Source organism: Lissotriton helveticus, chromosome 1_1, assembly GCF_964261635.1.
Source record: "Lissotriton helveticus chromosome 1_1, aLisHel1.1, whole genome shotgun sequence".
Taxonomy (NCBI): domain Eukaryota; kingdom Metazoa; phylum Chordata; class Amphibia; order Caudata; family Salamandridae; genus Lissotriton; species Lissotriton helveticus.
Window position 1 is genome coordinate 1,262,922,206 of NC_136057.1, and position 21,326 is coordinate 1,262,943,531.

The following is a 21,326-nucleotide window of genomic DNA, read 5'->3' on the forward strand; positions in this document are numbered from 1 at the left end:
CTACTTACATGTGGCCACTGTGCAGCGTATTAGAGGGAAATTTTAACAACATTAAAGACAAAAACAATGCCATGCGTATACGGGACTTGTTATGTAGACTGATTTCAGGCCAAGAGCTTAATCAAAAGCACAATGGCCAATAAGGAATAACAGGGAAGCAAAAGTTTAACCAACGTCAGTGTTGAACGCAAGTATCACTCACTAGAGGCCTCAATACCAGAATGATTTTGTTATGGTTGTAGCACTTTGGGTAGAAATGGCAAAAATAAGAACTCATTCATTTATGTTCAACAAATGAACTGATTAAGCCCTCAGCATTTCTTGGGATAGTCATGGGGACAATAGTCAAATAGCAATCAGTACAAAGGCAAAAGAGAAGATTTGTTTAAATATATGATAAGGCCCATCATATTCCAGACTCAGACAAACCCAATATGCTACAACTCAACTTCCGTTGGCAGTCAATATTTAAGGGGGGGGATACAGCCTTTCATAACAGAAGCATATTATCTACACATTCCATACGTCACAATATTTCTCAAACTTCCGAATACATCGTTGTATCTCAGACTATCTTTGGAAAGGCATTAAAAATACCAGCTCCTCCCTAGTGAACGTCCAGCACTGTAATCCTAAGTGTTGGCAACCTCCTGACAAGAAACTCCTGGCATAGAAATGTGCATTTGTAATGCTATAGTATGGCACCTCAAAGCTGAATCTTTCTATTGAAACAACTGTAATGTGCACCTTTACCCAAGCTATACTGTTCTAGCATTATTTCTAGTTCTTATATCCATGCCTCAACAATTCCAAAAGTCAATGTTATCCCAGCATGGAATTTCCAATGAGCATTCTTCTTTTTCTGGCACTTTTTTCCCCATAGGATTATTTGCCAGCAAAACAAGTTTGAAAGAAGCAAACTACCCCTGATAAGCAGTACGGTTTACAAATTATTATGGAAAAGTATTTCTCATACCGAGGGAAAAAAAAAATTCCTCGGGACGAAGCATTGTGAAGGTCACTATCTCCATTTGGGTAATTCAGGATATCAGTTTAACTCCTTGCAGGTTCAACACTGTGTGCACAATGGCTTAAGCTTGTAATTGGTGGCATAAAATTACTAGTGGAGGCTTGTTGTCCAGCATGGTAGACGTGAACTACAGTCCTACAAAATCTTCTGCCAGTCCAATTTTTTCATGTATGCAGTATCATGAAGGCCTTTCCAGAAACACGCCTTGCAAATTAATACCATAGGCAAACAAAAGATGGATTTCCTATTCTATTCAGAAGAGATCCCACTGTAAGCAGAAATCCTCTCCTCAAACATGCCCGTTTCATGCAAATCCAAAGTCCACAACAGAACCAATCGAACACTAATTCAGTTTTCAAAGCTGAAAAACATAATTCGCCACACAACAAAGGCAGCATTCTAACTCATGCCTCTGATGGAAGCCTAGGGTTTCCAAGAAATCTTTGAATTGCTACTAAATAAACAAGCATTTGCAATGCAATAGGTCTCGCATTTACATGAGTTTGAGCTATTGGCATTGTAAATGACAGTGCCTTTTATTTATCTTTTCGTTTTTAAAACATAACTAAAAGGCATTGTTATTTACAAAGCCAATAGCTTATACTCGTGTAAATGGAGACCTATTGAATTGCAAATTTTTTTTTTCTTCAGTGGAGGAGTAGAAATAGCAGTGCTGCGTGTTTGCCATGCACCCCATAGATAAATCACCTGCTTGGCTGCTGCCAAGCCAATGAGTTGAAACAACTACGCTCTCGCAACCACAAAACAATGTGACAATTAAGACAAAAGTGACCAAAAAGTAACAGAAAGCAGCAGATCTCTGTGTTCGTGTTCTATTTTCAAAAGGATTTTTATTTGGATCCACAATCAGCCACAATCAGCCGACACGTGTTTCATCGTGTTGAAGTGGAGTCAACACGACTCTTCAGGGCTGATGAAATAAAATAGACACATGTATAATACATTTCACTGTAGCACATCTGGTACACTTGACAGTGAAAGAGACGTGCACGGAAGTGAAAAGTGACCGATCATTACGTGCCTAGTGGCCGTTTAGTGATTATGTGCCGTGCACATCCACACTCGCAAACTATTGATGGTGGTAAAGTGCGTGGGTAGCAATAGCACCATTCCCCTGTGTTTCATCAGTTCATTCACTATTGGTATAAAATCACAATCACAAGGTTTCTCGTCTCACGCTCACGAGGACACTGCGTTTAGTGAAGGTTCAGGGTCTGAAAAAATGTTGCTTGATCCATTCTATTAAGCATGCAGTGAGTATGTCATGCTCAATACCAAGGTAGGTACATGTGTGAGGAAAAATCCATGCGACTATATAAACCCCAAAGTCTTGTACCTAGTAGCCTACCTGGTAAAATTCCAGGTATTGTTTCGTCGTTGGAAAATTATTGTGAGCGAGTAGATCGATATATCTAAAGATATGACAGATAAATAAAATTAAAAAAGGGAGAACATTAATGAGCGGCAAGTGGAACAGACTACAGGGTGCAGTAAAGCAGTGTGAGCTGTCGCTTACCCTGAAAGAATAATTGACGGGTATGTCAATATATGATTGGCGTAGAGAACCCTGGTGACGGGTTAGAAGTTTAAGTAATCACAACGCTGTATCGGACTATTACAATGCTGCTCGTTTATTCCGAAATGAGACTGCACAAGAAAAAACAAAATAATACCCAAATTCAATGAGAACATCCAAAAGTGAGCGAGTAAAATCACGTCTTCGAAATGCAGAAGTACTACATTGCATTAATAAGCCAAAGTGTACATACCTAAACACATGTATGTGTTTGGCCGTACCGGGAGGGGATCCGACTGTTTGTAGTGTTTTCCGGATAGAAATTGGGTGCAATTCTCCGTAGGTAAACGTACTAGATAAAGAAACACAAATAGGGGGGCGGTAGTGTTTAGCTCTACCAGCCTTAAAACCTAATATCGAAAATAACATAAGTAAAAGGGAGAGTTGTGTTTCTCTTACCTGCCGCGCGGTATCCCTCCTCTGTGTGTTCCCGGTCGCCGTGTTCCAGAAACGGACACGTGACCGGAAACAGGATAGGAAGATATAGTCTCGCAAACTAGAATTGCGCCGGTCAGCTAAAACGTCACAAAGTGACCGCCATCTTGGTTGTGAAAATGTTCGCTGTAAGTCACCTACGCAGCGGAACACACAATGCAAGTCACTGTTAAACAAAAGTAAGAATCACTATGAGGACAATGTGCGTTCGGAAGGAAAACCAGTCCAAATAGTATTCCGAGGTGCTCTTGTTAAGCCTCTCATAAGTGTGTATATTCGATGCATTCTATAAATATAGATCTATAAAGATCCATTGGCCACAAATCAGGGACGTGGCTAGTATTAGTTATAAACAGAAAAGCGGAGAGTAATTCGCTAGTCTAATGGAGTCAGGTATTTACGATTTTCAAAGTTTCATAAAAAAGGGGTTCAGAGTAGAAATAAAGAGCTGAGCCTCCTGGTAAGACTCAAAAAGTGACGGCATACTAGTCCATAACTAAATTAGAGCCATGAATTTCGTGATCACGTGAGAAATGTGTGAGGTGATCCCGAAAATACTTCAAAATTGTTTTGCTGACATTGAAACCCTCAACTAAAGCACCCATACGTGAAAGGTAAAGTGGCATAGTGAATTGGTGACTTCACAATCTGTGTATCAAATTTCTTGCCTTCTTAATACAAATTCATAAGAATACATTTCACGAAGGCAAATATAAGGCTACAGTTTAGTACCTTATAATAGAAACATTATATCCCAGTATAAGATAACAATAAAGTGTTCAGCACATTAAAAACATACGGTAAATCACAATCCCTGGAGGATCGTAAACAAGTCATACCTCCCCAGAAATTAAATGACCATATCTCCAAATGAATTAGTTCTTGCAGTTCTCATTTCAGTCTCCACGATTTCATGTCTATTTGCAATTGTATAAACAAATGACGGATTTATCAATCATGTACAGCATTTCATTAGGATGATAGGGCATTAGTTCCCTAAAAAGAATTGAAGCTCAGGGTCATAGTTCAGCCCGTGTTCCACGCATTGCAAACGCATGATCCACGTGGCTTCCCTACGTCTCAGAGTAAGTTCTCTATTGCCCCCCCATATGTTTTGGGGGATTACATCAATACCAAAGAAACGTACCTTCACCTCATCCTCAAGTGGTTGGCATGCCGCAACGTGCAGTGCAACCGGGTATTTGGGATCCCTTTTTTGAATCGCCCGTATATGTTCAGCTAGTCTCTCTTTAAGGGGTCTGATTGTACTGCCCACATAAATTTTGCCACAAAGGCATTCAATAATGTACACCACGTATCTGGTTAGACATGTGATGTTATGTCTGATTGTGTACCTAACACCGTCATGACCTCTGAACGTTTTGGTGCCATGTTTGCCCCAAACACACAAGGAACAGAAGCCACATTTAAAGAAACCCAAGCCATGTGTGGTGAGCCAATCTGAGGCTGAAGTATTGTGTGGGACCGTAGGACTAAGTTTATTTTTCAGTGTACATCCCTTTCTGTATGTGATGGCGGGTCTCTCTGGTAGCCACTCTCTTAGGGTTGGGTCTGCAGTTAGCAGTTTCCAATGTTTGTTGAAACTCTTGGAGACTGCGTGATGTAGCGCATTGTACTCAGTAATGAGTCTAATTTTTTGGGTGGAGGATTCACTGGCGGCACGTTTCTTTAGACAATCTGGTCTTGAGGCGCGACGAACCCTATTCTCTGCTGATCTCAGGGTTTGGAGGGGATAACCTCTATTTAGAAATCTGTTTCTCATGTTGCTTAGACAGTTGTCAAATTCTCTCGGCTCACTGCAGTTTCGTTTAGCTCTCAGGTATTCACCATAGGGTATAGCCTGTATTTGGTGTGTAGGATGAGAGCTGCAAGCGTGGAGAACAGAGTTACAGGAAGTGGGTTTCCTGTAAAGTTTACTGTGAAGTTCATTATCTTTAATGTAAAATTCCAAGTCTAGGAATTCCATCTTGTCTTTGCTAAATTGCATAGTGAATTGTATGCCCCATGTATTGTTATTCAGATGCTCATAGAAAGAAGTCAAAGAGTCTATTGTACCGGACCAAAGCAGAAAGCAATCATCAATGTAACGTCCCCAAAATAAAATGGAGTCAACATATGTTGAACCTTTAGGGCCCCAAATGAGGTCCGATTCGAGAGCCCCCATGAACAAATTGGCAAAGGAAGGGGAAAATTTCGAACCCATAGCTACCCCCTTTATTTGCCTAAACCATTTACGGTCAAAGATGAAGTAGTTATTATCAAGAATGATTTCCATCATACGTAGTAACATCTTCGTGTGGGCCCACAACGAAGCTGGTCGATTGGAAAGTATTTTCTCCATTGCTTGCATTCCTAATTCAGGATTGATGCTGGTGTATAGGGACACCACATCCATTGTAACTATTATAGTTTCAGGTTGCCACTCAATATCTGACATCATTCCTAAAATATGTTTCGAATCTTGTATATAAGATGGTAAATTCTTAACTAAAGGGCCTATGAATAAATCCACAAACTCCGCTAGTCTCTCTGTAGGACCCCCAATACCCGAAACGATGGGTCTGCCGGGCGGGAATGGTAGGTTTTTGTGTATTTTAGGAAGAGTATACAACCAGGGAAAAGTAGGTCTGAAAACCTTCAGATATAGGTATTCGTCATTGTCCAGAAGACCAGATTGTTTCCATTCAAGTAACAGTTTGTTGATTAGGATAGTTGGAGGACCCATAGGGTTTTGAAAAAGTGGTTCATAACAAGAAGTGTCACTCAGTTGTGTCAAAATCTCGTTATTGTAGTCTACGAGATCCATCACAACCACATTGCCCCCCTTGTCAGCCTCCCTGATAACAATGTTGGAATTATCACTAAGGATGGAGAGTGCAAGACGTTCGCCTTTAGTCAAGTTGTCCTTATATCTAAATTTATCCTTTAGGTTTTTTATGTTAACTTTGTTTATGTCATCCAGGACATGCCTATGAAAATTGTCTATAGCATTGCCCCCTGATAGAGTAGGGGTCCACCTAGATTTGTTTTTCAGACCACTGGTCTGCCCATAATCTGTTTCGATATCTAGTTCCTCTAAAACGGTTTTAGGGTTTTCCGTTCGCTCTGAACGCACCACGCGTCTGAACTCTTCTCCTTACATGTTGTAACGTTTACTTCAGGCAGAGCACCGTTATCTGAAATTTCTCTCAACCCTATTTAGCTGTTTTTCTGTTATCTATTCAGATTGGTTGCCTCCACGTTACCTTCACTAGTTTAAATTTCACTGTTCAGTTTTCCCTATTATGGATAGGGATAAGGTAGCAGCAGACCTCTTCGATAACTTAGCAAAAGGAATGCCTACACACCAGGCCTCTGCCACTACAGGTCCTGCACCTGTGGAGGGACTCAGGGCCAAGTTTTACAAACTTGAAAGGCTAAAAAAACAAGAAAATTCTCGGTGGTGGGATGGGACCACCCTGAAGTATTATAGAAGAAACAAACAAATCCCTAGAGGCTTACGATCCCAGACCTTTCCCACATATGACAATCTTGACATTGACCTAATGGTCAAGTGGGAGGAATCTTTAAACCAGAATTTCATGACTTTAATGGATATATTAATAGAGAGTGCGGAACGGAAGTCTGCCAAACTTTTATTAGAAATATCCACTCTGGAACAAGAGATCAAGGATCTCAACAAACCTGAATCCACTGTCAAGAATTATACAATTTTGGATGAAATCCTCCTCAAACACCAGGCAGATATTAAGACCAGAAAAGCCCGACAAATCAGAAGGGATGAGGCTGACTACAAGAATGGGAGGGTATATACTTATGAACAGAAATACGATTCCTTGATTCCAAAATCTAGACAAGGCTCCCAGACAGGTAGATCCACTGTAGCCAGTTCAGTAACTTCAAGTACCTCCTCACTTAATTCTGCTGGACTCACAGAATCTGAGGATGAAAGAACAGAAAATACTGATCTGATCAACATGCCATTTTTTTTAGAAATGGAACGCATCAGAAAGGGCAACAGATCAACTTTAACCAGGGGCGCCACAGACCCAAAACCCACAGGGGGAGGCGCAGCCTCAAACGAGGAGTATCGAAGGAAACTCAGGTCAGGGACACAGAGAAATTAACCGACTCAGATGATACGATCCAAGTAATTAATCTGTCCTCTTTTCCCTTAACCACTGACATGGTTTCCTTACTTGGCAAAGGTCTCAACTTTAACCCTTACAACACTGGTGATATCTGTCAGAGTAAAATTGACATTTTCAAGTTCATACGAAATGTTAAGTTGAAAAAACATTTTTCTTGTAAATCTGATGTGACTAGTGATTCTAGACCCTCTCCCACTGTCTGTGACAAAGAAGTTTTGACTATTAAAGATGTTCAAGCAACCCATCTGCTTCTTTCTTTGACAGATAGAGAAGACAGCCCTTACGACATGGAGAGGCTTTTAGAGGAACTAGATATCGAAACAGATTATGGGCAGACCAGTGGTCTGAAAAACAAATCTAGGTGGACCCCTACTCTATCAGGGGGCAATGCTATAGACAATTTTCATAGGCATGTCCTGGATGACATAAACAAAGTTAACATAAAAAACCTAAAGGATAAATTTAGATATAAGGACAACTTGACTAAAGGCGAACGTCTTGCACTCTCCATCCTTAGTGATAATTCCAACATTGTTATCAGGGAGGCTGACAAGGGGGGCAATGTGGTTGTGATGGATCTCGTAGACTACAATAACGAGATTTTGACACAACTGAGTGACACTTCTTGTTATGAACCACTTTTTCAAAACCCTATGGGTCCTCCAACTATCCTAATCAACAAACTGTTACTTGAATGGAAACAATCTGGTCTTCTGGACAATGACGAATACCTATATCTGAAGGTTTTCAGACCTACTTTTCCCTGGTTGTATACTCTTCCTAAAATACACAAAAACCTACCATTCCCGCCCGGCAGACCCATCGTTTCGGGTATTGGGGGTCCTACAGAGAGACTAGCGGAGTTTGTGGATTTATTCATAGGCCCTTTAGTTAAGAATTTACCATCTTATATACAAGATTCGAAACATATTTTAGGAATGATGTCAGATATTGAGTGGCAACCTGAAACTATAATAGTTACAATGGATGTGGTGTCCCTATACACCAGCATCAATCCTGAATTAGGAATGCAAGCAATGGAGAAAATACTTTCCAATCGACCAGCTTCGTTGTGGGCCCACACGAAGATGTTACTACGTATGATGGAAATCATTCTTGATAATAACTACTTCATCTTTGACCGTAAATGGTTTAGGCAAATAAAGGGGGTAGCTATGGGTTCGAAAAATTCCCCTTCCTTTGCCAATTTGTTCATGGGGGCTCTCGAATCGGACCTCATTTGGGGCCCTAAAGGTTCAACATATGTTGACTCCATTTTATTTTGGGGACGTTACATTGATGATTGCTTTCTGCTTTGGTCCGGTACAATAGACTCTTTGACTTCTTTCTATGAGCATCTGAATAACAATACATGGGGCATACAATTCACTATGCAATTTAGCAAAGACAAGATGGAATTCCTAGACTTGGAATTTTACATTAAAGATAATGAACTTCACAGTAAACTTTACAGGAAACCCACTTCCTGTAACTCTGTTCTCCACGCTTGCAGCTCTCATCCTACACACCAAATACAGGCTATACCCTATGGTGAATACCTGAGAGCTAAACGAAACTGCAGTGAGCCGAGAGAATTTGACAACTGTCTAAGCAACATGAGAAACAGATTTCTAAATAGAGGTTATCCCCTCCAAACCCTGAGATCAGCAGAGAATAGGGTTCGTCGCGCCTCAAGACCAGATTGTCTAAAGAAACGTGCCGCCAGTGAATCCTCCACCCAAAAAATTAGACTCATTACTGAGTACAATGCGCTACATCACGCAGTCTCCAAGAGTTTCAACAAACATTGGAAACTGCTAACTGCAGACCCAACCCTAAGAGAGTGGCTACCAGAGAGACCCGCCATCACATACAGAAAGGGATGTACACTGAAAAATAAACTTAGTCCTACGGTCCCACACAATACTTCAGCCTCAGATTGGCTCACCACACATGGCTTGGGTTTCTTTAAATGTGGCTTCTGTTCCTTGTGTGTTTGGGGCAAACATGGCACCAAAATGTTCAGAGGTCATGACGGTGTTAGGTACACAATCAGACATAACATCACATGTCTAACCAGATACGTGGTGTACATTATTGAATGCCTTTGTGGCAAAATGTATGTGGGCAGTACAATCAGACCCCTTAAAGAGAGACTAGCTGAACATATACGGGCGATTCAAAAAAAGGATCCCAAATACCCGGTTGCACTGCACGTTGCGGCATGCCAACCACTTGAGGATGAGGTGAAGGTACGTTTCTTTGGTATTGATGTAATCCCCCAAAACATTAGGGGGGGCAATAGAGAACTTACTCTGAGACGTAGGGAAGCCACGTGGATCATGCGTTTGCAATGCGTGGAACACGGGCTGAACTATGACCCTGAGCTTCAATTCTTTTTAGGGAACTAATGCCCTATCATCCTAATGAAATGCTGTACATGATTGATAAATCCGTCATTTGTTTATACAATTGCAAATAGACATGAAATCGTGGAGACTGAAATGAGAACTGCAAGAACTAATTCATTTGGAGATATGGTCATTTAATTTCTGGGGAGGTATGACTTGTTTACGATCCTCCAGGGATTGTGATTTACCGTATGTTTTTAATGTGCTGAACACTTTGTTATCTTATACTGGGATATAATGTTTCTATTATAAGGTACTAAACTGTAGCCTTATATTTGCCTTCGTGAAATGTATTCTTATGAATTTGTATTAAGAAGGCAAGAAATTTGATACACAGATTGTGAAGTCACCAATTCACTATGCCACTTTACCTTTCACGTATGGGTGCTTTAGTTGAGGGTTTCAATGTCAGCAAAACAATTTTGAAGTATTTTCGGGATCACCTCACACATTTCTCACGTGATCACGAAATTCATGGCTCTAATTTAGTTATGGACTAGTATGCCGTCACTTTTTGAGTCTTACCAGGAGGCTCAGCTCTTTATTTCTACTCTGAACCCCTTTTTTATGAAACTTTGAAAATCGTAAATACCTGACTCCATTAGACTAGCGAATTACTCTCCGCTTTTCTGTTTATAACTAATACTAGCCACGTCCCTGATTTGTGGCCAATGGATCTTTATAGATCTATATTTATAGAATGCATCGAATATACACACTTATGAGAGGCTTAACAAGAGCACCTCGGAATACTATTTGGACTGGTTTTCCTTCCGAACGCACATTGTCCTCATAGTGATTCTTACTTTTGTTTAACAGTGACTTGCATTGTGTGTTCCGCTGCGTAGGTGACTTACAGCGAACATTTTCACAACCAAGATGGCGGTCACTTTGTGACGTTTTAGCTGACCAGCGCAATTCTAGTTTGCGAGACTATATCTTCCTATCCTGTTTCCGGTCACGTGTCCGTTTCTGGAACACGGCGACCAGGAACACACAGAGGAGGGATACCGCGCGGCAGGTAAGAGAAACACAACTCTCCCTTTTACTTATGTTATTTTCGATATTAGGTTTTAAGGCTGGTAGAGCTAAACACTACCGCCCCCCTATTTGTGTTTCTTTATCTAGTACGTTTACCTACGGAGAATTGCACCCAATTTCTATCCGGAAAACACTACAAACAGTCGGATCCCCTCCCGGTACGGCCAAACACATACATGTGTTTAGGTATGTACACTTTGGCTTATTAATGCAATGTAGTACTTCTGCATTTCGAAGACGTGATTTTACTCGCTCACTTTTGGATGTTCTCATTGAATTTGGGTATTATTTTGTTTTTTCTTGTGCAGTCTCATTTCGGAATAAACGAGCAGCATTGTAATAGTCCGATACAGCGTTGTGATTACTTAAACTTCTAACCCGTCACCAGGGTTCTCTACGCCAATCATATATTGACATACCCGTCAATTATTCTTTCAGGGTAAGCGACAGCTCACACTGCTTTACTGCACCCTGTAGTCTGTTCCACTTGCCGCTCATTAATGTTCTCCCTTTTTTAATTTTATTTATCTGTCATATCTTTAGATATATCGATCTACTCGCTCACAATAATTTTCCAACGACGAAACAATACCTGGAATTTTACCAGGTAGGCTACTAGGTACAAGACTTTGGGGTTTATATAGTCGCATGGATTTTTCCTCACACATGTACCTACCTTGGTATTGAGCATGACATACTCACTGCATGCTTAATAGAATGGATCAAGCAACATTTTTTCAGACCCTGAACCTTCACTAAACGCAGTGTCCTCGTGAGACGAGAAACCTTGTGATTGTGATTTTATACCAATAGTGAATGAACTGATGAAACACAGGGGAATGGTGCTATTGCTACCCACGCACTTTACCACCATCAATAGTTTGCGAGTGTGGATGTGCACGGCACATAATCACTAAACGGCCACTAGGCACGTAATGATCGGTCACTTTTCACTTCCGTGCACGTCTCTTTCACTGTCAAGTGTACCAGATGTGCTACAGTGAAATGTATTATACATGTGTCTATTTTATTTCATCAGCCCTGAAGAGTCGTGTTGACTCCACTTCAACACGATGAAACACGTGTCGGCTGATTGTGGCTGATTGTGGATCCAAATAAACATCCTTTTGAAAATAGAACACGAACACAGAGATCTGCTGCTTTCTGTTACTTTTTGGTCACTTTTGTCTTAATTGTCACACTGTTTTGTGGTTGCGAGAGCGTAGTTGTTTCAAGTTATGATAATCCTCGATTGTCTTGAACGGTTTTCGGGTTTTCCGTTCGCTCTGAACGCACCACGCGTCTGAACTCTTCTCCTTACATGTTGTAACGTTTACTTCGGGCAGAGCACCGTTATCTGAAATTTCTCTCAACCCTGCCAAGCCAATGAGTGACAGGGGGAAGAGCCATTCTCGTGCAGCCGAGGATCATTGTCTCGACTCTTACCCGCTCTCTCGCTACACCATGTTATTCCAGTAGATAGCAAAACCAGAGGCAGGAATGCTATGGCGAGTTTACAGCATACTTATGCAAATCTCCAGGCAGGGCTTGCACTCATAGCTGCACCATTCTGATAGCACTGTAAGCAGTGGCGTAGCAAGTGTGGGTGGAGGGGGCGGACCACCTCAGGCGGCACGAATTGTAGGGGCGGCGGCCACGGGAATAGCCAGCACCCCCTCTTAGACACGCAGCGGCCTCCCCCGGTGGCCAAAGGCCTAGCTACGCCACTGACTGTAAGGTGGCTGCCTTACCTTAAGTGCGTCCCACAACTACGTTAACGAGTTGCACCGCAGAAAGCAGTCTCTTTCTGTGCAACCATCCTGCCCACTCGAAAAGGGTAAAAGTACTAAAATAAGTAACGAAACTCATTAAGGGAAAAGGAGCCCCGGAAACTCGATCTGACCAGTGCACGCGATGAATGCTCATAACAGCCCATCTCAGCTGAAGCGACGCAGCTAGGTTGTGTCCCCTCCCCATCCTAACCCCCCCCCCCCCCCCCCCCGCCCTGGGATTATCGTTACTGATTGTGCATTTATGGCTGGGGTGATCTTTACCCAAACACAGCATACTAGCTGAAAATGAGCAGCAGGAAGGTCAATTACCTCGCAATTAGATCCTTAGCGGCATAATGTTGACCTGCTTGGGCCTAGCGAAATAGGAGACCTGGACCCCTGGACCCTGGAACTGGACCAACCTGGAGACCCTGCACCCCTTTTTTTTTATATTATACTTTCGGTAACAACCTCTCCTTGCAGCCTTATCGGTGTTTGCAAATATTACCAGTGCGGAGTCGAGTGGAGGATTCACATCCACTTTAAAAATATAGAAAAAAAAGAACATTTGGAACCCGTACAAAATGGTTTTCCAAAAGATGCTTTTCACGGCCTGCAAGTAATCACATGGAAAATAAAAGGCGATACCCATTTTTGAAAAATAAATCGAAAATATGTATTTAAACCGCAGTAAGATTCGGTTAGTTAAGTTCCCATCATGTTAGTCGCAATCAAGTGATGAATAATATCGGAGCCGTGTAGGTTGTCTGTGTAGTGTTACTGACAGGTATGAGCTTTTTTTAGATGTCCTTCCACGTGTCATAAATGAATGCATTAAGGCCCATTTCACTCGAGCAGAGGATACATTTTCTTTGCATCCATCAAGGCCTTTTTCACTCTTGCCGCGCACGCCACTGTGTAACAAGATTACGATTCACTCAGAACAAAGGACCACAATAGTGGTGGAGAGTGGGGGGTGAAAAACCTCTTTGTGCTGCAGAATAATGCGGTTAAGCATAAGCTTTGACACCTCATGCAGCAAGTAGAAAATCGGAGCCTGCCTGTGCTCTCTCTGGCTAACAAGCGGCCAGTACTACAAAAATTCCCACAAGACCTATATACTTTTCATAATATACATGTTTTACATAAGTTTCCTTTGTTCATGCACAACAATCACAATAGAACCGCTAAATTTCATTATTCATTTTATTATTTCATCATTCTTATATTTGTCATTTATATTTCTTAACAAGCGGCCATTCACTCCGACCAATGGCGCTCCAGCTCTCATTTCATCGGGGTGACCTCATCCCCCGGAGACACGACCTGGCTCTGCGCTACACTCAAGTGCTGCATTGTTCACCGTGATGATATGTAGTACAAATGCTCAAGTCAGACCATAGCCAAGGCATTCATGCTGCAGAGTACCTTTGTTATTGTAAGTGTGCTGTGGAGCTGTTGAAAACACAGACAACCTGTGGGGGAAATAATAAGTCAGCACTGGGGGTGAGAGGTCATTAACATTCTCTATGTGTTCTGTGACGAGACCTGGGAGGGCGGGGGCTGCCCGCGCATGCGTGGCATTTCTAACTTTCATTCTGAGAGCCCCGGCCCCGGTTAGAAATGCCGCGCATGCGCGGGCAGCCCCCGCTCTACCAGGTCCGGCAGCTCCAGTCCCGTCGTGAACAACATCGGCGGCCAGCCCCCGCTCTACCAGGTCCGGCAGCTCCCGTCGTGAAGAACATCTCAAAGGGCCGAACATGCCTAAGGGGAGAGGAGCCCGGTGAGTGGGGGTGAATGCGCGTGTGTCTGCGTGTGTCTGTTCGAGTGTGTCTGTGCGTGCGTGCGTCTGTGTGCGCGTGCGTCTGTTTAAGGGGGGGTGCATGTGTGTATGCAGTGTGTGTGTGCCTGTGTAAGTGCGCATGCGTCAGTGTAGCGCGCGCACCGCCATGCACGTTACAAGCAGCCAAAACGCCAAAGCGCGCCCACGAGGTCAATGCGCCTTCAAGTAAAGTCCGCGCTATATTAAAATGCCTTTTGTACGAATGACGCCTTCAAGTAAAGCCCACGCTATATAAAAATGCTGTGCTATATAAAAATGCCCACATAATTAAATAAGTACTTCACTAAAGCAGAAAACTTTACGCTCAGAAAGCAATACTGCTCAGGGGCAAACAAATCAAACGAATGCAAATGTAGAATGGAATAGCAGTACATCAAAAAATTGTGAATTATTTCAATCTCATGTATTATTTTCTCACAGTTGGCATTTTTACTTTATATAACTTAACGTTTGTTGTTGTCATTTGTTCTCGTGTAATTGCTTTGACGCCTTCAAATAAAGCCCGCGCTATATTAAAAAGCCTTTTGCACGAATGACTCCTTCAATCGCGCTGTGAAAACAAGGAACGAAACCCTTTGGCGCCTTCAAGTAAAGTCTGCGCTATATTAAAATGCCTTTTGCACGAATGACGCCTTCAAGTAAAGTCCGCGCTATATAAAAATGCCTTTTGACGCATTCGCGCAAAGTCTGTACTATATAAAAATGCCCACATAATGAAATACGTACTTCATTAAAGCATAAAACTTTACGCTCAGAAAGCAATAAATGAAAGCGATCGCGCTCTAAGAAACGAAACCGAAAGCACGCTAACACAGCTCAAGAAACATGCTGAAGGAAACAATAAAAAAAAGCGCGTGCACGCAGTCAAATCCAGCTCAAGAGAAGCGCGTGGCACTCTCTTGTCCCTCATTCCCCCGAGACGGGCAGCTATAAGTCTCCAGCCTGGACGCATCCTTCGGATGCTTATTCCAGGCGAGACCTAAAAAGGAACAAGAAGACTCATACTACCCCAACTTAACTTTAAATGACGCGCTACCCGCTCCATTCCACCTTCCTCTGTGCCACATCACCCCTAGATAGGACTACTACATTCCCTAACATTACATGGTCAGCATCCAACGACAACATCAAAATGTATCATACTGATGCTGTATCCAAACCACAGCTGTTGAACAAGCATGTTGACAACTTTATCCCTGGTTAGAACAGTAATCCTCCAGCAAATCAGAACAATCTTTACCAATCAAATTGACATTCGTCCAATTCCTTCTCCAAAAGAAAACCTCAGACATTTCAATACAAGAAAACCAGACTTCCCTAAGAAAAGGGCGTCACAATCTCCCCTGGCCAGAGCACTACACACAGTTACAATTACCTGTTAATCTCTCCACAGGAGCCTATACAACTCATCCTTTCTTGAAGGTGATCAGCAATAAAATGTTAATCCTATTATTTAATAGGAGACTTCTTGCGCCGAATACAAAGATCATCCCATCAACACAACACTCTTGAAAATTGGACACTACACTGCCATTCCTCCCCCTATAGCCAACATAAATGCCAAAGCATGCCGTCGCCACAAGAATGAACACATTACCACAACCTAACAGAGACTATCCCAACCTATCAGAGGTCAATATAAATTCTAGCCTAAATGAATATGATTCTACAATCTACCACCTTCACCACCAGAAAGTTTCCAAATATCCCTTCAGTCTTGAACCACAAGAAACAACAGACAACTGGCAAACCAGAGGATGCACCCCCAACGCACCTCATCAAGATTAATTCCTTAGCACCCACATGGTCCACAATTCTACCATCAATCGAATGCCTACTCCCCAATTGCAGGTTAGTGAAAGAATAAAGATCAGAGATCTCAGATCCTATTACCAATAATCACAGACGTTTTATTCATCACAGACTGAACTTAATGAGGTACATCAGTAGTTTTTAGACCTTGTGGTACCCCAGGAACACTCGCTCATTCACTATAAATTGGAAAATAAGAAGGCAAGTGTGGCAATCATAGACAAACACTCACCTCAATGCTAGCCTATGAAAAACGACAATATCCCATTCTTCCAATACTGCGATGGAAAGTTACAGAACCATCATACTCACCACCAAAGTTCAGCTCATCTACTATTCTCTGGGAGACCATTATTTGCGTAATACAGGAGAACCTATTCTTGAGACATTAACGTCCTCCAATAACCATATAATATGTGGCAATTGCAACATTCACTGGGGTTCCTAGAATGGCGTATTGCGAGTCTCCGCTTACTGTTTCGCTTCTCAGTAAGAAACGTCCTCTACACTTTGTTTATCCTTCTCATGGGAAATGTTTCACTTTTCATATTGCAATTGCAAAATCTGAATTATTCATGGAAGACTGCAAATCCCAGTAGACTGGTCAGACCACTTCCTAGCCCCATTTTGACTTGCCAACTTTATAACTTCAGCCAAAGGACAACTGGGGGGAAGAAAATAATTTGACAAGCTATCCAAGTTTCTCCGTGAAATTCCCAACATTCAAGAAGGCGGACAGAGTGACTGATGAATGCTTAATTAAAGTGACTAGGATAATAGATGAAAGTGCACCTTAACTGAAGCACCAGAAACTAAATTTAATTTGGTTCACAAAGTAACTGAACTGTGGCAGGTGATGCCACTTAAACTAGACAGCAAAAACTTCCATTAAGAGAGAAAAATGTTATAGCATCTGATATTAGATGAGAGCGCAGCCATGCCGAAAATTGCTCAAACACCCCTGAGGCCAGACAGCCCACTAATGCCCTATTAAAGTCTTTACCGAAAAATCTTCCAAAAACAGACTATGAGACCATAGCACACTTTACGTATTCATGCTTTAAATTGAAATCTTTAAGAGTGAATAAATAAAAACACCAACAATAAGTTTTAACAGTGGTCTTCAAACTTCTTAATGCCATTAACTCCCACATAAAAAATATATATTTTTTTTTTAAAACACCACATTGCCCCCACTCCCCCTTCAATATGTCACAAATCTGTTGAATGTGAAATTTTTAAATATGTTGAAACGTATTTAAACATTGCAGTTAAGTTCTGTTACCCCTTTTACACATACTCCCAGTTAGGATATAAATGACAATAGAAGTTACGAAGTGCTGCTCATTTTTTAATCGCTTAAAACAAAGCATGATGCTTCTCTTGGCCAGAGCCCTTAAGTAACTAGAACTCTTGACCCTGCCATGCACAGTGTTGTCATAAGCAGTGCATGACAAGGGCATGAGGTATAGCTACTTATGAATTTCTGTATTTTTTAGTTCTCATGAGAACACCCTAACCTTGCTGTGCACTGCCTTTGGCTATGCGCAGCATGGGGTTCGGCGCAAGGCCTGGCCAATCTCCTACAAGCACCCTATCTTCCACAACACGCAGCCTTCTAGCATTCACAGCGTGTGTTTGGTCATGCCCGCCCTGGCAGGCTTACTGACTTTGTCAAGGAGTCACATCGAAATATAATGAAAATGGGCCAACTGGCGTGTGTGTATATATATACTTATATATATATATATATATATATACACATACATATACATATATATATATATATATATATATATATATATATATATATATGCGAGAGTGCGTGTATATATCAGATCCATCATCTTTGTCCTCTTTTTTTTTAAATCAAATATATATTTTAATACTTCACACAATGCAATGTTTAATAACCGTGATAATTGCAATAAGATCGGTTCCAGTGCGCTATTTTAAAGCGATTGAGGGCCTACAGAGACAGCTACTATGGAACGGGATACCTAGAATCGCGCTCCAAATGTTGACCCTCAATTGGTATGATGGTGGTATCAGCCTTCCCGACATTAACAAATATTACTGGGCGGCCCACCTCGCTGCCATCAATCGGACACAGGGAGATCCGGGTTATGCCATGGACAGATGGTTACTACCGGGCGGGTCATACAACCGAGCCCTCTCAGCTAATCCTAAGACCATGCACCTGACTGGCCCCACGTCCCACTCGGTCCAGGTTTGGCATGCAGTTAACAAAAGCTTGGGATGGGAGCATAGGTTGACGCTAGCAACCCCCCCCGTGGGACACGGCTCAGCTGAGTGGGCTTCATTCCTCTATGGGTTTCGACAAGTGGGACCTCATTGGCATCTCCAGGGTGGGTGACCTGTGGGTGCAGGGTAAGGTGCTAAGTTTTGACCAGCTGAAACAACAATGCGAACTTGCGGATACAGAGTTCTTCCGCTATCTCTAGATCCGTCATGCCTTGACCACCGCCATTAGTGGGGAGTCCCCCCTCCCTGACTCCTCCCTACTGGATAATAGATTACTGGACAGGCTCCTCCCCCAGAAAGCCATCTCCTTGACCTACAAGAAACTGGTCAATAACACACCAGACCCCCTAATCAAACTGCGTGAGTTGTGGGAGGCAGACGGCTGCCTAGTAGATGACGAAGAATGGAGAGAAGCGGTGGCCACCCCCAGAGAGGTAGCAATCTCTGCACGTCTGACTGGTGCAACTGAAAATTCTCCACCGAATCTACAATACGGGGCCGCTGCTGGTCCGCATGGGGCGTGGGGACAATGTAGACTGTAGGCATCACTGTGGGCAGGTGGCCACATTTATGCATATTCTCTGGGAATGTTAACACATTCAGGGATATTAGAGAGGAATCCATAGTGTCATGAGTGATGTCCTCCACAAACCCGTCAGCCCTGAGGTCAGGAGATGCTTGCTGAATGTGTGGGAACCCACCGATTTGGTAGGAGCAGAGAAACTGTGGGTTACTCTTGGTACTGCAGTGGCCAAAAGGGACATTGCTCAATTATGGGGTGCGTTGGCAACAACCTACCACCACAATGTGGAAGCGTAACATGGACTGGTGCATGTTCCGGGAGAAGACTGTATATGTGGCAAGGGGTTGCTCTCAGAAATGGTCCAGAGTGTGGGCCAAATGGCATTCGTATAGGGGAGATATTTGTGTTGCACCAACTGTTCCCCCGGATGATGACCTAGTCTCCCCCATGAGTAATTAACATGCTCTGCAGTGCTGATTCCCATGATTGTTCTGTAAACCTGATGCATTGCCATATTCAATCATGCCATACTTTCAAACCAATGTGACTGCCGATTGTTTATTTTTGTTTTAAAAAACAATAAAAAGATATCTATAAAAAAAAAAGTTTGTGACGTGAAGCAGAGTGAAGTGAATGGACAGAGTCGTGTAGCATGTCGTAAAGCAGTGAACTGTCGTTAAACAGCGTAGAGTATCAGAGTGATATAGCGTACAGTGGAACGGCGTGGCGTAGAATATCGTGGAGCAATGAGTTGTGGAGTGGCGCAGAGCGATACACACATATATATATATATATATATACACACATACATACATACATACATACATACTTTTAATCTGGAAGGTGAAGCCTTAGGGAACGTCCCTCAGCTCTCGGAAATACAACTCTGGCCCTCATTTGAGAAACGAATTCTTACGTGGCTGAAATTCTGCCCAGGGCTGAAACACTCTGGCTCTCTACCTATGATGAAATTAGTTTATGATGAGCAGCCTGTAAATAGAACATGTGAACAGGAATAGAAATGCTCGAGGTGTACCCAATGTGGAACAGCAAGATTTTCTTCAGATGCCTGAGGTAATTAGTGTGGCAACCTTGTGTGGTAAGTTAAAAATGCTAACTCTCCAATGCCCAAAAAGGTTATGTTGGACAGAGAACAATGCCTGAGTTTCAATGAAAATTAATAGCACTGGGGGTACAGGAAGTGGTGCAGAAGCAGAGTGAGCTTGCAACAGGGGTATCGTCATAACACCCATAACGAGAGGCTTTGAGAGAGGTACTGGGGATTGTCCAGATGAGGAGTGGGGAAAGCATGAGTGATACTGAAGTGAAATCAACAAGCCTTGTAGAAACTCCTGATATCTTTCAGCAGGAAAAAAGTTTGAGGACACAAATAACGAGAAATGTAATGGCTGGCAGAGCAAGAGCAACAAAAAAAGTCTGAGAAGAGGTGTGGAGGGGAAAAGGCAAAATAGGTCTTGCCTAAGAGGAACATTGTGCTAAAGGTAGATGTTACAGCAAAAGAGGAAACGAAGATGGCTGTGTTTTCCATAGCATTCATTTTCCGATACTTCTGTCAACACTCGCTAATCGACTTATCATTAACTTGACGGCCATCTTAGAAATGAAGAACAATAAGAAAATGTAGGCTATCATTCCAACATGGCCCCCACGTTTATAATCAGCCGGTGAATGGTGGGGAAGCACTGGTGAGTGCTGACAAAAGCATCTGAAAAACTCATGCATCAGATCAAATTTTGCAATGCTTTTAAAGTCTCAGCTAGATAAAAATCTATAATTTACAGTCAGCTTTGGGTTAGTCCCTTGCTCATGACTAAATGGTTTTATTGTCTATCTCAGTTGTCTCCCCTTGATTTGATGGCTTTCACCGTGGTGAGCAAGTTTAACACCCCATTAAATATGAATATACACCAGTGACTAAATAGTTAAAACATTTGAACTAAGTATTCTGAACTGAGAAGTCCTGGCAGCCTACTAGGTAATTCATAAAAGTATGGGAAAAGGAAATGATGAAAATAAAGATACCAAGCGGGCCGCGGAAGACACTGAAGAAGTGACAAACATTCTATAGCTAAAAATAGACTCCTAACGCAAAGGAGATAGTTACCGTGAAAGAAAATGATTCCTATGTGGATGCCATGGATTTACCTAGAGAATATGAGAACCAGAGGGAAACACTTGGCCAATTACATTAGCTGAGGTGCAACAGCATTAGCATCTGCTAACAAGCCCCAAGAGTCAAATATGTTTCATACCAAGAATATTACACAATAACACCAATTATACTGTCAATGTTTAAGTAATGCTTGGAAGGAAGGCCAGCAGTTCAAACGTAGTTTTACAATTATCCACCTAATGATCGAGCCAGATGTAGAGGCAAAATTAGTACCAAGAATATTGGCCGTTT

The 21,326-nt window shown here is 42.2% G+C and overlaps 1 protein-coding gene across 2 annotated transcripts in view; it reads right to left on the bottom strand.

Annotated features, from left to right (window-relative positions):
* Positions 1-21,326, bottom strand: part of CBLL1 (Cbl proto-oncogene like 1) — a 181,653-nt gene that overhangs the window by 131,907 nt on the left and 28,420 nt on the right. The window lies entirely within an intron of this gene.